At 50.1% G+C, this 14,814-nt stretch overlaps 2 protein-coding genes across 2 annotated transcripts in view; one reads left to right on the top strand and one right to left on the bottom strand.

The window, feature by feature from the left end:
- HSD11B1 (hydroxysteroid 11-beta dehydrogenase 1) overlaps window positions 1-12,656 on the bottom strand; it is a 47,036-nt gene extending 34,380 nt beyond the window's left edge. Inside the window, exon 1 of the mRNA XM_084790957.1 lies at window positions 12,553-12,656. The gene's annotated coding sequence lies outside the window, so the exon portion shown is untranslated. The remainder of the gene's footprint in view (window positions 1-12,552) is intronic.
- LOC311602637 (UPF0739 protein C1orf74 homolog) overlaps window positions 1-14,814 on the top strand; it is a 121,103-nt gene that overhangs the window by 80,661 nt on the left and 25,628 nt on the right. The gene's annotated exons all lie outside the window — the stretch shown is intronic.

Genomic DNA, 14,814 nt, shown 5'->3' with positions numbered 1-14,814 from the left:
CCTGCAATACCCAGCCCTTCTTACCCAGCCCTGCAATGCCCAACCCTTCTTACCCAGCCCTGTAATGCCCAGCTCTTCTTACCCAGCCCTGCAGTGCCCAGCTCTTCTTACCCAGCCCTGCAGTGCCCAGCCCTTCTTACCCAGCCCTGCAGTGCCCAGCCCTTCTTACCCAGCCCTGCAGTGCCCAGCCCTTCTTACCCAGCCCTGCAGTGCCCAGCCCTTCTTACCCAGCCCTGCAATGCCCAACCCTTCTTACCCAGCCCTGCAGTGCCCAACCCTTCTTACCCAGCCCTGTAATGCCCAGCTCTTCTTACTCAGCCCTGCAGTGCCCAGCCCTGCAGTGCCCAGCCCTTCTTACCCAGCCCTGCAGTGCCCAGCCCTTCTTACCCAGCCCTGTAATGCCCAGCTCTTTTTACTCAGCCCTGCAGTGCCCAGCCCTGCAGTGCCCAGCCCTTCTTACCCAGTGCTGCAGTGCCCGGCCCATCCTGCCCACCACTGCATCTTCAGTGTTAGCACCTTGCTTAGTGTTGTCACATGCTCAGTGAGTATCTGCAGTGTACTAATTTGTGGCACAGCTCAGAGGCAGGTATCTGGTAGAACTCTGAGTTCAGCAAAGGCTAGGCTATAACTATGGACTTGAAAAACTTAAACCAGCTTAACTTTCTGATTTATAAATTTAAATTTATAGGCACACTTAAGACTAACAGGAAGAAAGCAAAGGCAGAAGGGTTTATATCCTGAGTCATGGAAGAAAGCTGGTGAAGGAAAAAAGGGGAGAGCCAGTATCAGGAGGACTTGAGGAAATACAGAAATCAAAGTGACAAATCTCAAGGAGCCATGGAGTTCAGGCAGAGTGAACAGGTTAGGGACACAGTGGTCCTGGTCACCGGAGCCATAGAGCATCTGTGAGGGGCATTCTGACGTCACGAAAGCAGGGATACCAAGCTGAAGAATGAAAGTGTGTGAGAAAATATGACATTGGGTGTGTTTGTGTGTGAGCATGTGTTTGTGTGTGTGCTGTGTATGTGTGTTTTTGTGCATATGTTGTGTATAAGCATTAGTTTGCCTGTGTGTTATATATGTATGTGTATTGTGTATGTGTGGATATTTGTGTATGCTGTGTGGGTATGTGTTGTGTGTGTATTATGTTTGTGTGTATGCTGTGTGAGCATGTATGTGTTGTATATATGTGTGTATGTGTATGTATGTGTGTATCTCATGTGTCATGTATGTGTGTATATGTGTGTATCTCATGTTTTGTGTACCTGTGTGTATTGTGTATATGTGAGTTGTGTATACGTGTATATGTGCATGTGCCCTTTAAGGGACCTTCAGAACCAAGAGGCAGCAACAGTTAAGCTTTCATTCGAATACTTCTGAGCATCTCCTAAGCCGAGAGAAAAGTCCTGTGGAGAGTGAAGCTATAGCTGTGGAAGGTTGTGATTTATGGATCTGGCTCTAGTCGACATGGGACACAGCGCTGGCAAAGAAGCCTGCTTCTCAGCATCGAGGAAAGCAGCGAGCGTGGACATTGAACTCGTTGCTTCTGCTCCCAAGTCCAGGGAGCTTCTTGGCGTACCTCACTTGCTTCCTTCTAATTTTGGAAAACAGATGAACACAGCTTCCCCAGATACTCATAAATCCTGGGAGAGGGTTAAGAGAGGAAGGTGGGGGAGACTCCTTCCATGTCGCCCCCTTCGCCCAACCACCATGTGGATCTTCCATTCTCGTCTTTCTCGTGTTTAACTTTCCATTTTATGTCCAACAGGAAGGCTCATGGAGTTTGTGGGCTTGGTAGCAGCCCTGAGAAGTGACCTGATAAATAGGGCGGGAACCAGGGGCAGTTTCTGGGCTTCGGATGCTGAAGGATTTAAGGGTGGTTTTTGTGGCGGCAGTGTGTGTGTGTGTGTGTGTGTGTGTGTGTGTGTGTGTGTGTGTGTGTAAGGTTAGCATAAAATTGGTTTAATTGGGTCATTTTTATACATGTCACTATAATTTATTTTTATTCCACTGCCCTTCTCTGTCCCTTCCCCTCTTGCTGACCCCTTCATCCCCCCAGGTGGCCCCCCTTCTGCTCTGATGACACAGGTCGCCTTAGCTTCTCCTCTCAACCTCTCCTTCCCTTTGGAGCTCTCCTCTCATAGCTCCTTTCTGTTTTCATGCTCACTCACTCACTCACAGCCACATACAGTGTGCATACATTGCACACACATTACACACACAGATACATACAGTACACACACATTCACACACATGTACACACATTACACATTCACACAACAGGTACATACAGTACACATACACACACACACACACACACACACACACACACACACACACACTTACTTCTCTCTTTCACCTACTCCTCTCTCTTTTTAACTCTATTCCTTATATAAGGTTTTGAAAACCTGTTGTCTCTCTGATGGCTTATTTTATTTGACATAATACTCTCCAGTTCCATCCATTTTCCTGCAGGTGTCATAATTTCATTTTCTTTATGGGTGAGTAGAATTCCACTGTGTCTTTACCCATTTTTCATTGGTAGTCATGGCTGGCATAGGATATTGTGGATGTGAACATGGATATGCACGTGTCTCCATGTATGCTGACAGAGTCCATGGGTAAACACTCTGGAGCAGGATGGCTGGAGGGAGGAGCAGGATGGCTGGAGGGAGGAACAGGATGGCTAGAGGGAGGAGCAGGATGGCTGGAGGGAGGAGCAGGATGGCTGGAGGGAGGAGCAGGATGGCTGGAGGGAGGAGCAGGATGGCTGGAGGGAGGAGCAGGATGGCTGGAGGGAGGAGCAGGATGGCTGGAGGGAGGAGCAGGATGGCTGGAGGGAGGAGCAGGATGGCTGGAGGGAGGAGCAGGATGGCTGGAGGAGGAGCAGGATGGCTGGAGGAGGAGCAGGATGGCTGGAGGGAGGAGCAGGATGGCTGGAGGAGGAACAGGATGGCTGGAGGGAGGAGCAGGATGGCTGGAGGGAGGAGCAGGATGGCTGGAGGAGGAGCAGGATGGCTGGAGGAGGAGCAGGATGGCTGGAGGGAGGAGCAGGATGGCTGGAGGGAGGAGCAGGATGGCTGGAGGGAGGAGCAGGATGGCTGGAGGGAGGAACAGGATGGCTGGAGGGAGGAGCAGGATGGCTGGAGGGAGGAGCAGGATGGCTGGAGGAGGAGCAGGATGGCTGGAGGGAGGAGCAGGATGGCTGGAGGGAGGAGCAGGATGGCTGGAGGAGGAGCAGGATGGCTGGAGGGAGGAGCAGGATGGCTGGAGGAGGAGCAGGATGGCTGGAGGAGGAGCAGGATGGCTGGAGGGAGGAGCAGGATGGCTGGAGGAGGAGCAGGATGGCTGGAGGGAGGAGCAGGATGGCTGGAGGGAGGAGCAGGATGGCTGGAGGGAGGAGCAGGATGGCTGGAGGGAGGAGCAGGATGGCTGGAGGGAGGAGCAGGATGGCTGGAGGGAGGAGCAGGATGGCTGGAGGGAGGAGCAGGATGGCTGGAGGGAGGAGCAGGATGGCTGGAGGAGGAGCAGGATGGCTGGAGGGAGGAGCAGGATAGATGGAGGGAGGAGCAGGATGGCTGGAGGGAGGAGCAGGATGGCTGGAGGGAGGAGCAGGATAGATGGAGGGAGGAGCAGGATGGCTGGAGGGAGGAGCAGGATGGCTGGAGGGAGGAGCAGGATGGCTGGAGGAGGAGCAGGATGGCTGGAGGGAGGAGCAGGATGGCTGGAGGAGGAGCAGGATGGCTGGAGGAGGAGCAGGATGGCTGGAGGGAGGAGCAGGATGGCTGGAGGAGGAGCAGGATGGCTGGAGGGAGGAGCAGGATGGCTGGAGGGAGGAGCAGGATGGCTGGAGGGAGGAGCAGGATGGCTGGAGGGAGGAGCAGGATGGCTGGAGGGAGGAGCAGGATGGCTGGAGGGAGGAGCAGGATGGCTGGAGGGAGGAGCAGGATGGCTGGAGGGAGGAGCAGGATGGCTGGAGGAGGAGCAGGATGGCTGGAGGGAGGAGCAGGATAGATGGAGGGAGGAGCAGGATGGCTGGAGGGAGGAGCAGGATGGCTGGAGGGCTACCCCTCTGTTACTGTCCCACTTTCCCCCACATCCTCACCAGCATTTCTTGTCCTTTGCTTTCTTTATGATAGCTAGTCTGGTCGAAGAGAGATAAACCCTAAAGCAGCTTTAGTTTGTATTTCCCACATGGCTAAGAATATTCAAGACTTGTAAAAGTATTGATTGATCATTTGTGTTTCTTCTTTTGAGAACTGTCCATCAACTCACCATTCCAGTTATTGAGTAGACAACTTGTCTTTTTGTGTTTAGTTTTTGTAGTTCTTTATACGTCCTAGATAGTAACTCCCTGTCCACTGTGTAGTTGGTGGCAAAGATTTTCTCCCATTACGCAGGCTTCCCCTTCATTCTTCCGATTATTTCCTTTGCTGTGCAGAAGCTTTTAAATTTGATGCAATCCCACATGTCAATCTTGGCATTATTTATTGAGCAATTACAGTTATTTTTAGAGAGTTCTTGCCTGTGCCTATATCATTGAAGTGTTCTCTTTATGTTTTTTCCTGAGCACTTTGGTCTTATATTAAAGCCTTTAATCTATTATTAAGCTTTGTGCAGGGTGAGGGAGAAATCTATTTAATTTCGCTCTTTTGCATGTGCTGTTGATTCCCTAGCACCAATGTTGAAGAGCCTGACCTTGCTCAGCGTGTGCCTCTGTTAAAAATCAGATGGGTGCAGTTGTGCGGCTTCCTTCTCTGCTTTGAGCTGGGTTTGTCCTTGTGCCTCTGAGGTGAATTTGAGATCAGGCATTATGGAGCCTCCAGCATCGCCATGGCTCTCTTCTGTGGTCCACCATCGCTGTGGCTCTCTTTTGTGGTCCATCATCACTGTGGCTGTCTTCTGTGGTTCCGCATGAGTTTGAGTTTTAGGACTTTTTCTAGTTCTATAAAGAATGCCATCAGGATTTCAATGGGGATTGCATTGAATCTGTAGCTTTCTTTTGGTAAAAGCCATTTCACAGAATTGATCCTGCCAGTCCATTTCGAGGGTCATTTTCAGTTCTTTCACCAGTGTTTTGTCCTCACTACTCTGGGTAGCTTGGTTATTAGAGCATTTATGCTTTGGAACTATTGTGAATGATATTTTGTTTTTCCTGATTTTTTTCCCCCTTAGGTTAGTTTTGATCCTGAAGTTTTTTTTTTTTTAACAGATTCTGGCAGGAGAGGGCGCCCAAGGGTTGGAAGAAGAAAATGACTGCAGCAATTTAAAGCCAAAGACAGACACTGGGACTTCTGGCAATGTTTCTGTAACCCAGAGGGACCCATGGGTTAAGTCAGGACAAAGGAGGATGAAAGAGAAGGGAGGGGAAGACTCATAAGTGCTGACACATGCTCAGAAAGAGCCACATCAGGGACCAGCAACCCTGACCCCCTCCCTGCACACACACACACACACACACACACACACACACACACACACACTCCAGCTACCCGACTCCACCCCACCCCACCCTATTCCACCACACACCACCACACACCACCACACACCACACCACACCACCCCACCCCACCCCACAACTGGTCCTGGAAAGTGCAGAACAGATTCTCAGACCCCAGCAGGCTTGATAAATGATTCAAGTCAAGGGTAGGACCCAGGAATGTGCATTTTTCCAAGGTTTCTTACAAAGATTCCTCTTGTTTGGCCCAGCAGGCTCCAGGACGATCTGCAAGGCCCATTTGTGTACACTTCTTTGCAAAACTCCAGCCCTGTCAAGACCCTGCTAGTTTACTTGGCAAGAGCTCTGCCCCTGCCCCTCCCCTCTCAATATCCCTCCAGTCTCCTCGCCTTCCTCCACCCCAGGCGGTGGCAGTCACCTCGGCCAGCCTTCAGCAAGATTCCTGCCAGGCCAGTTCCCTCAGAGCCATCTCTTTTCCTTTACCCTGATGTTTCCTCTTAGTAATTTTCCACCTACCAATCTCCGTCCTGCAGTTTGGCTGCAAACCCTCGATTGTCTGGTTTGTATTTGGAGCTGAGCCCAGTTCTGTGCCAAGTCCTTCTGTCCTTGGTGGCAACAGTGCTGTACGGGGTGTAAGCCCCCTAACCAGGCTCTAGCTCTGTCTAAGCCCCCTAACCAGGCTCTAGCTCCGTCTGAGCCCCCTAACCAGGCTCTAGCTCCGTCTAAGCCTCCTAACCAGGCTCTAGCTCCGTCTGAGCCCCCTAACCAGGCTCTAGCTCCGTCTAAGCCCTCTAACCAGGCTCTAGCTCCGTCTAAGCCCCCTAACCAGGCTCTAGCTCCGTCTAAGCCCCCTAACCAGGCTCTAGCTCCGTCTGAGCCCCCTAACCAGGCTCTAGCTCCGTCTGAGCCCCCTAACCAGGCTCTAGCTCCGTCTAAGCCCCCTAACCAGGCTCTAGCTCCGTCTGAGCCCCCTAACCAGGCTCTAGCTCCGTCTAAGCCCCCTAACCCGGGCTCTAGCTCCATCTAAGCCCCCTAACCCGGGCTCTAGCTCCGTCTAAGCCCTCTAACCAGGCTCTAGCTCCGTCTAAGCCCCCTAACCAGGCTCTAGCTCCGTCTAAGCCCTCTAACCAGGCTCTAGCTCCGTCTAAGCCCCCTAACCAGGCTCTAGCTCCGTCTAAGCCCCCTAACCAGGCTCTAGCTCCGTCTGAGCCCCCTAACCAGGCTCTAGCTCCGTCTAAGCCTCCTAACCAGGCTCTAGCTCCGTCTAAGCCTCCTAACCAGGCTCTAGCTCCGTCTGAGCCCCCTAACCAGGCTCTAGCTCCGTCTAAGCCTCCTAACCAGGCTCTAGCTCCGTCTAAGCCCCCTAACCAGGCTCTAGCTCCGTCTGAGCCCCCTAACCAGGCTCTAGCTCCGTCTAAGCCTCCTAACCAGGCTCTAGCTCCGTCTAAGCCCCCTAACCAGGCTCTAGCTCCGTCTAAGCCCTCTAACCCGGCTCTAGCTCCGTCTAAGCATCCTAACCAGGCTCTAGCTCCGTCTAAGCCCCCTAACCAGGCTCTAGCTCCGTCTAAGCCCTCTAACCAGGCTCTAGCTCCGTCTAAGCCTCCTAACCAGGCTCTAGCTCCGTCTCCCTGTGATATTATCCAAAGAAGTACAACAAACTTGTTCCACAAACTGAGCTCAGCGTTAGCTCCCTAGGTGGTGCCTTAGTTATATGGCTACTTTGAGGAGTAACTTAGTGACCCCAGGCACTGACATGCGCCTGATCGACGACTGAGACACTTTTAAATTTGATTCTCCATGCCGGCAAGATGGTCCATTTGGTGAAGTTGGTAAAGCGCCTACTATGTGAACATGAGGAACTGAGTGAAGAGCTGGCCGTGGTGGTGTGTGCCTGCAATCCGGGCTTTATCATGCTGGTCTTTTTCTTTTTTCTTTTTTCTTTTTTTAAAAGATATATTTATTTATTATGTATACAGTGTTTTGCCTGGATATAAGGCCTGATATAAGGCCTGCAGGCCAGAAGAGAGCACCAGATCTCACTGTAGATGGTTGTGAGCCATCATGTGGTTGCTGGGTATTGAACTCAGGACCTTTGGAAAAACAGGCAGGGTCCTAACCTCTGAGCCATCTCTCCAGCACCTCACCATACTGGTCTTAATCCTGATCTGCCTCCCGGAGGATTGGGCAAGGTCCCTAGAGCGCCCCAGGAAGGAGGGGCCAACATCTCCATTTTATTTCTCTGCTTTCTTAGTTGCTTATGTTCCCCAAACTCTCTGATAAAAAACACAAACCAAGCAAACAGGTCGCACATGCTGGGTTTCTTCTCTTCCAGCCTGGTCAGAGCTTTACAGCTTGGTGATGTGGGGACCTTCCTTTGCAGTTACCTGGGGATCCTTTTTTTTTTTTTTAATCTTCTTTGGTGTATCCCCCCCCGGAATACCAAAGGACTTTTTTTTTCCTTATGTAAAAAGGACTCTGAAAGGGGAGTAGTGGTTTTGCTGAGTGGCTTGAGTCCATCAGGCCTCAGGCAGTGCAGCCGTTCTGGTCCCATCAGCCCCTTGCTTGTCCTAACTTCCCCTTTCACTGGATTTAGCTGAGCAAGGAATTCTGGGATGGATATTAGTCTCTCTCAACAGGAGGGCACTGCTGTGCTGCTTTGGCTTCTAGCAAAACGCTGTTGGTCCATAGGCTGTTTCTCTCTCTAGTTTCTCAGCCCTGTTCATTTCTGGGGTGTAGCATTTCCAGTATTTTATTTGGTGGGGAGTTGGTTTCCATTTTGTAGGGCGTGTTGAGTACCCTCCTGCCTGTGGAAATGGAGTCTCTGGTCCTTTGCCTTAAGAAACTTTGGAGAAAGTATTTCTTGGCTAGTGAATTCTCTTCCACTCCCACCCTCAATGCAACCCCAGTTCTTATTAGAAGATTTCTAATAAGGCTTTATGCCGATCTTTTATAGTCTTTATCCTTTATTTCCTCTTTTTCTGGGAGATTTTCATAATTTTATCTTCAGGAGCTACATCATAATTGTGTACATAATGTAGGTGGGTGTATATACATGTGTGAGTGTGTGTATACATGTATATGGGTGTATATACACATGGCTGGGTGTGTACACATGTGTGTGGGTGTGTATACACGTGTGTGGGTATATATACACATGGCTGGGTGTGTATACATGTATGTGGTTGTGTATACATGTAGGTGAGTATATATGTGTGTGTGTAGGTATATATATATATATGTATATGTATGTGTGTGTGTGTGTGTGGCTGGGTGTATATACATGTGGCTGGGTGTGTGTACATCGAGGTGGGTGTATACACATGTGTATAGGTGTATATATATGTGTGTGTGTGTACATCTGGGTGGGTGCACATGCATGTGGAGATCAGAGGTTGGCTTCATGTGGCTTCCTCTATCGCTCTCTGCCTTAGTGTTTGAGACAGCTTCTGTCACAGAACTAGGAGCTTTGTGACTGAACTAGGCTGGGTGGCCAAAGGGCTCTTGAGACCTGCCTCTTTCAGCCTTTTCAGCACTGAGATCTGAGTATGTGCCACAGTGCCCAGCTCTTAATGTCACACTGGGAACTGACCTCAGGGTTGTGTACTATAACAGGCTGTCTCCCCCAAGTCTCATCCCTGTAACTTAAAGTTTTCCAGTTGAAGTTTTTTCTTTAAGGAGCTTTTTCTTGCTCTGTGTACTTTAAAAATATGTCCCTTTGGTCCTCATTTGTGGATATTCTGCCTCCCCTAATTTCAGAGGACATTGCTGCTGATCTCTATGGGGGTTGGCCATGTTTGAAGTGTCACCTTACCTTGGCAGTTGTCACAGTCACCCTGGAGTGATTGCTGGCCAGGTTTATTGCTGTGGGATGGTAAGAGTGCCTGGAAGGTCCACAGGGAGACCCCATGTGCCAAGATCTCCTGTGCCTTTCTCTTCCCTAAGGTTCTTCCTGCAGGGACAACCTCCATTCATTTTGTGCTGTGGGTTAGGGTGAGTGGGTAGAGGTGCAGAGGCTCTAGAGACTGTTCCTGTTCTAGGAGCAGAGCAGGGACAGGGGCTGGTAACCTCGTCTTTTACGTAGGTTTTGTCTAATCCTCCTGTTTCCAGCTCTGGTTGGTGTTTCAGAGTATGTTCCTCCTGTGAGTGTTTCACAGGGGTGGGGGCAGCATCTTCCCAAATCTCTCCTGAGGCTGCACAGCACCCGTGCTGAGGCTCAGGTCATCTCTGGAAAGGGTGCTGACATTTCTCAATTGCTGTTACCTATGTCTCTTCTCCTTCTTCTTCTTCTTCTTCTTCTTCTTCTTCTTCTTCCTCCTCCTCCTCCTCCTCCTCCTCCTCCTCCTCCTTTTCCTCCTCCTCCTCCTTCTTCTTTTTGGTTTTTTGAGACAGGGTTTCTCTGTATAACAGCCCTGGCTGTCCTGGACTCCCTTTATTGGCCAGGCTGGCCCTGGACTTCCTCTGTGACCACAGCATTTTGTAAGGAGGTAGGAATATTTATTCAAGATGCGTGTTTAATCCTGAGTAGTCTTTCTTGAATGTTCCATCAGACTCAGAGGGAGGCAAGTCTGTGTGAGTGCCCCATAAGTGGGGCACATGGGAGGAGGGTTTGCTACAATGTTATTGCTGGAAGGAAAGAGGCTGTGTTTCTTGTCCAGGCTGACCCGCAATTTGCCATGTAGCCAAGGATGACTTTGAACCTCTGGTTGTCCTGCCTCTCCCTACCCAGTGCTGGTGTCACAGACACACATCACTATGCCCCCGTTATGCTGGGATGGGGAACTGAACCCAGGGCTTGATGTGTTCCAGGCAAGTATGCTATCAGCCGAGCCCCTCCCCCGGGAGTCAACCTGGGTTTTTGAAATTTTTGAGTGCTAGGTTCTTTCTGAAACTGTTTGGTGGTGCAAATATAAAGGCTGATGTATGGTGTCTGCTCCAAAGTGCATTATAGTTAAGTGTCATGGAGTTGTGAGTGGTTCTCTCAGGGGTGGCATAACAGCTGGTAGCAGTCCTCACAGAGGGCACAGTGGCTCAGGCCAGCCCAGAGTGACAGGAGGGACTTCTGAGAGGAGGTTTCCCTAGAGCTAAGGTTTGAAGGATAAGTGTGAGTTCTGGATGTGAAACTGGGGCAAAGGCATTCCAGGAAGAGAGGGCTGTGGGTGGAGGGCAGGCGTCTAGCGAGCTGGAAGCAGCCAGAATAAAGGAGAAGCCACTTGCTGGTCAGCAGTCGTGCTAGAGCAGTGTGTGATCAGGCCTACCACCACCAGACCCAGAAACAATAGCATCTTACTCCCTGGGTAAAGCTGAGCCAACTCAAAAACAAGAGCAGCCTGAAGACTGCAGTGAGAGGAAATAGGAAATGCTGCTTCAATGACAAGAATCGGACTGTCCCACACAACAAGCTGCTTGCTGTCCACTTCTATCCTCTAGTGTCCAAACAGTTAAGAAACAGGCCCTGGAAAAGCTCACAGTAGTGAGACACTGCCCTCCTGTCCCTGCATGTTGTAACTGGGTGTCTTGCTCCACCTGCAGACGGGTGCAGTGTCCATGAGCGCTGGGGACACCCAGTGTCATCACGCGAAGCTTGGGTGATTTTGATCCTCAGTAAGGAGAAGTGAGGTCCGCTCGCCCCTCTGCTACAGGCACAGATGTGGCCTTCAGTAAGACACTGCCTGCTTTTACTCCTATTGCCTCACTTGGAAAATAGGATGAATTAAATTGGATTACCTTTCAGGCTTGTTCCAAACAGAAATTGGGTGCAGGCAGCTTTAGCTTTACCAAAATGAGCATTAGGAAAGAGGCAAGATTTTTCATTTTATTTTTATATCATGCTAAAGAGAGAAAGGCCTTTTAAGAAGCCAAGTAATTGCTCTAAACTCTTGACAAGCAAGCAGAAGAGAGATGATTCCATATTTTCCTTAACTGCCCCACCCTGTTTGTAGCTTTCGATTCACAAATCCCAGAGAGAAATATGTCACTAAAGACACACACATATCACAGACACCCCACACACAGAGACGCCACATACTACCCACACACCAACATACAATGCACAGATCCCCACCACAACACACTAGCATACAACACATATGTCATGTACTATGCACACTGCACACAACAACATAGTACAACACACACACACAACTCGCATATACAACACATGCACACACACACACACACACACACACACACACACACACACACACGCAGAGACATGCATACGGGAGTTATAAAGTGTATCAGATTCTGTTACACTCTTGATAAATTTGGGAGAACAGGCCTTTTAAGAAGCCAAGTGTGGTGAAAACAAAGATGCCCTGTCTAGGTGTTTTCTGAGGCTCTTAGTTTGAACCCCACCCCTTACCACCAAGTAATTAGAAGGGTAACTGAAGCATTTTGGACTGGCTGGCAAGTGATGGCCAGCGAGGCTTGGTAACTGTGAGGTGAGAATGGCATTTCCTTCTCCTGTTAGAGTTCCTCTAAGTCCCTGATGTGAAAAGGTGTCTTGGGATACTCTCCGAGGAGGTCAGTGTCCTAAGCAGATGCTGGATTGGCATTTCGGGAGAAGCATTTGAGAGGCCTGGGCCTCCCGTGGTGGCCATGGAGTCCCATTTCTCACAGCTCTGGTCTCAGGCCACTGGCGCAGAGGCCAAGTTGATTGGCTGCAGCGGGGCAGCCGCAGCCATTTCAGCAAGACTCTAGAGGAGACGCCATCAGCTCAGAAGTGCTTATGCCTGCTAGCTTGTGTGACTGACTCCCCACAGCCTTAGCAACTTTCTATTCCAGCCAACGGCTTATGCCAGATACTCGGCTGCTCCTGGAGCACCAGGTCCTTGCTCATCCGTATTTTATCTCATCCCTCCCACACCCCAGAACTCCTCAGCATCCTTACAGCTTTCTTCACCAGCAATAAAAATCGACATAGAAGTTGGTTTCTTTTCAGACCTGTTACCCTGTTTTAATAGACACACTACTTCAATGGAGTTGCAAGTGTGTGTGTGTATGTGTATGTGTGTGTGTGTGTGTGTGTGTGTGTGTGTGTGTGTCCCTGAATGGTGGCAGTATCACATACAACATACAATTTCATAAGCTCTTACCTTGAGGCTTCAGATAAGTGTGGCTCCCTTTTATTGGCTACTTCCTGTTGCTTCTCTCCTCTCTCCTCTCTCTCCTCTCTCTCTCTCTCTAGCCTTCTATCTCATCTCTCTTCCTCTGTGGTTCCCCCTCTTTGGGGAGGGGCGGGATTTCCTGCTCACAAGTTGGTTGGTTTCTGGGAGGAGTCAAAAGACCTGATTCAAGACTGAAACCAGCTGGTCTGCCACCTGATGTATGTGAAGCCCAGGCCCAGGAAAAGGGCCCTTTCTGAGGACCCCACCCGCATCAGGGTGCAGTGGGGAGCCAATCCAGTCACCAGCCTTCCCAAAGGGGGACCCAGGCATCCTGGTGTGGAGATGTTGGATGTGGCTCCCGTTGCCCTGGCAACCTTCAGGGTTACTGTTCTTTGCTCTAAACTCAGCGGTAGCCGAGCCATGTTCCCCCCAGCAGCTGCTGACGTCAGAGTCTTGACTGTGCCTCAGAGGAAGTTACTGAAACGAGACTGTACTTGGGCAGCTTTTCTCCCCCCAGGAGAGACATTAGTGCCCCAGAACTTCACAGGCCTTTGTGTCTACCCACAGTTATGGTGAGCTTAAACCATCAGCTGACCACAGTAGCTGTGGGCAGATAAAGAGGGTGACCCAGAGGACAGGGGTTCATTAGCAGAGACAAGTAACCCCAGCCAAATTCATCCTAAGTCTAGAGTAGAAGGTGGAGCACAGAGTACACACACACACACACACACACACACAGAGTACACACATGCATGCACACACACAGATATATGCAAACTGCACATACACACACATGCATACATACAGGCAGATACACACATACTGCACACACAGACACACCTCCTTGCACACACACATGCAGATATACACACATACATGCGCACACAATACATGCACAATACAGACACACATGCATGCACACACACAGACACACATAGTTGCATGCACACACACACACACACACACACACACACACACATGCTCACTTACTTTCTGTTTACTTATTTGCACATTCAGCAGGTATTTGAAGAGCATCTGCTTGGTTCCATCACCAAGCCGTGTTATGATCAGCTCTTCTCTTGGGGTGAGTTTGCACAGCCACACACTGCGCATGGAGTTAATAGGCATGGCGGCACACACTGGATGCTGAGGTGTGGGGTCCTGACCTCTGTGAGAGGTTGGGTCACTGAGTTATGATGCTTCCCTTGGGTAAGAGTTCTGGGTGGGTTTGGGGCAGCCCAACCTCTCTTTCTTGGCCAACATGGGCACTGGCATGTTTCAGGCATAGAACAGGTGTGTCTGTGTGCGTAATTGCATTTTTCAGGGATGCGGTCGCCAGCTCTGAGAGGATGGGAACTTTGTCCCACTTTCACTTCAGGGGCCACTTACTTTCTCCAGAGAACTCTGAATTCTACCAAGTTCTACCTTGTTTTCTAAAGCACTCTGAGAACTTCTAACCACATACTGGATACTTTCTCTCAGGTCCACATCTCCGTGTGTTTTTATTAAATTCCCTCATTTATGTTGGAGTCAATTAAGAGAACACAGTTGGGGAGGCAGACAAGCCCTCCTTATTCAGTTGTTGGGTCTACTCCTGTAGAGTTTTGTGAAGTCTCATAAGGCCTGTTTTCATTGTTACTTAGTTGTTCCTAATCTTTGTTTCTGGGGGTGTCTCCTACTATCTCAAGTCAAGATGACAAGTGAGCATGTACATGAGACAGACAGACAGACAGACACACACACACACACACAGACACACACACACACACACACACACACACACACACACACACACACACGGGGTTGGGGGCCGGGGATAGCATCTTCGCTGTGAAGTTGCCCACCCCTTTCAGTTATGTGAGTCCCAGGCAAGCATCAGCGCAGAGCCAACCAGAGACCTGAAGGGCCAAACCGTGTTCATACCTCTGCCGTCCTTCCTTCCTCTGTGTGTGTGTGTGTGTGTGTGTGTGTGTGTATGTGTGTGTGTATTGTGTTCAGAGCCTTGTGTGTGGTGTTCCCACTGGCAGTAGTACTTCTCATCTCTGTGATAATTTGAGGACCATCTTGACCCATGTGGCTGGTCACTGGTTGGAATGTTGTTGTGGTGCACACGGTCCAGTGAATGGTGTTCCGAACAGAGCAGTGCATTCCTGCCTGTCCTCCTGTGGCTTAGGAAGACTCTGTAATCACAGCCCTCCCGAGGTTGAAGCTCTATTTCCTTAAGGCTGCTCCCTAGTGTAGTAATCATGG

Source organism: Acomys minous (genome assembly GCF_964271855.1).
Source record: "Acomys minous genome assembly, chromosome: 1".
NCBI lineage: Eukaryota > Metazoa > Chordata > Mammalia > Rodentia > Muridae > Acomys > Acomys minous.
Note: the sequence above shows the minus strand (reverse complement) of the source record. Positions and strands in the feature narration are given on the sequence as shown.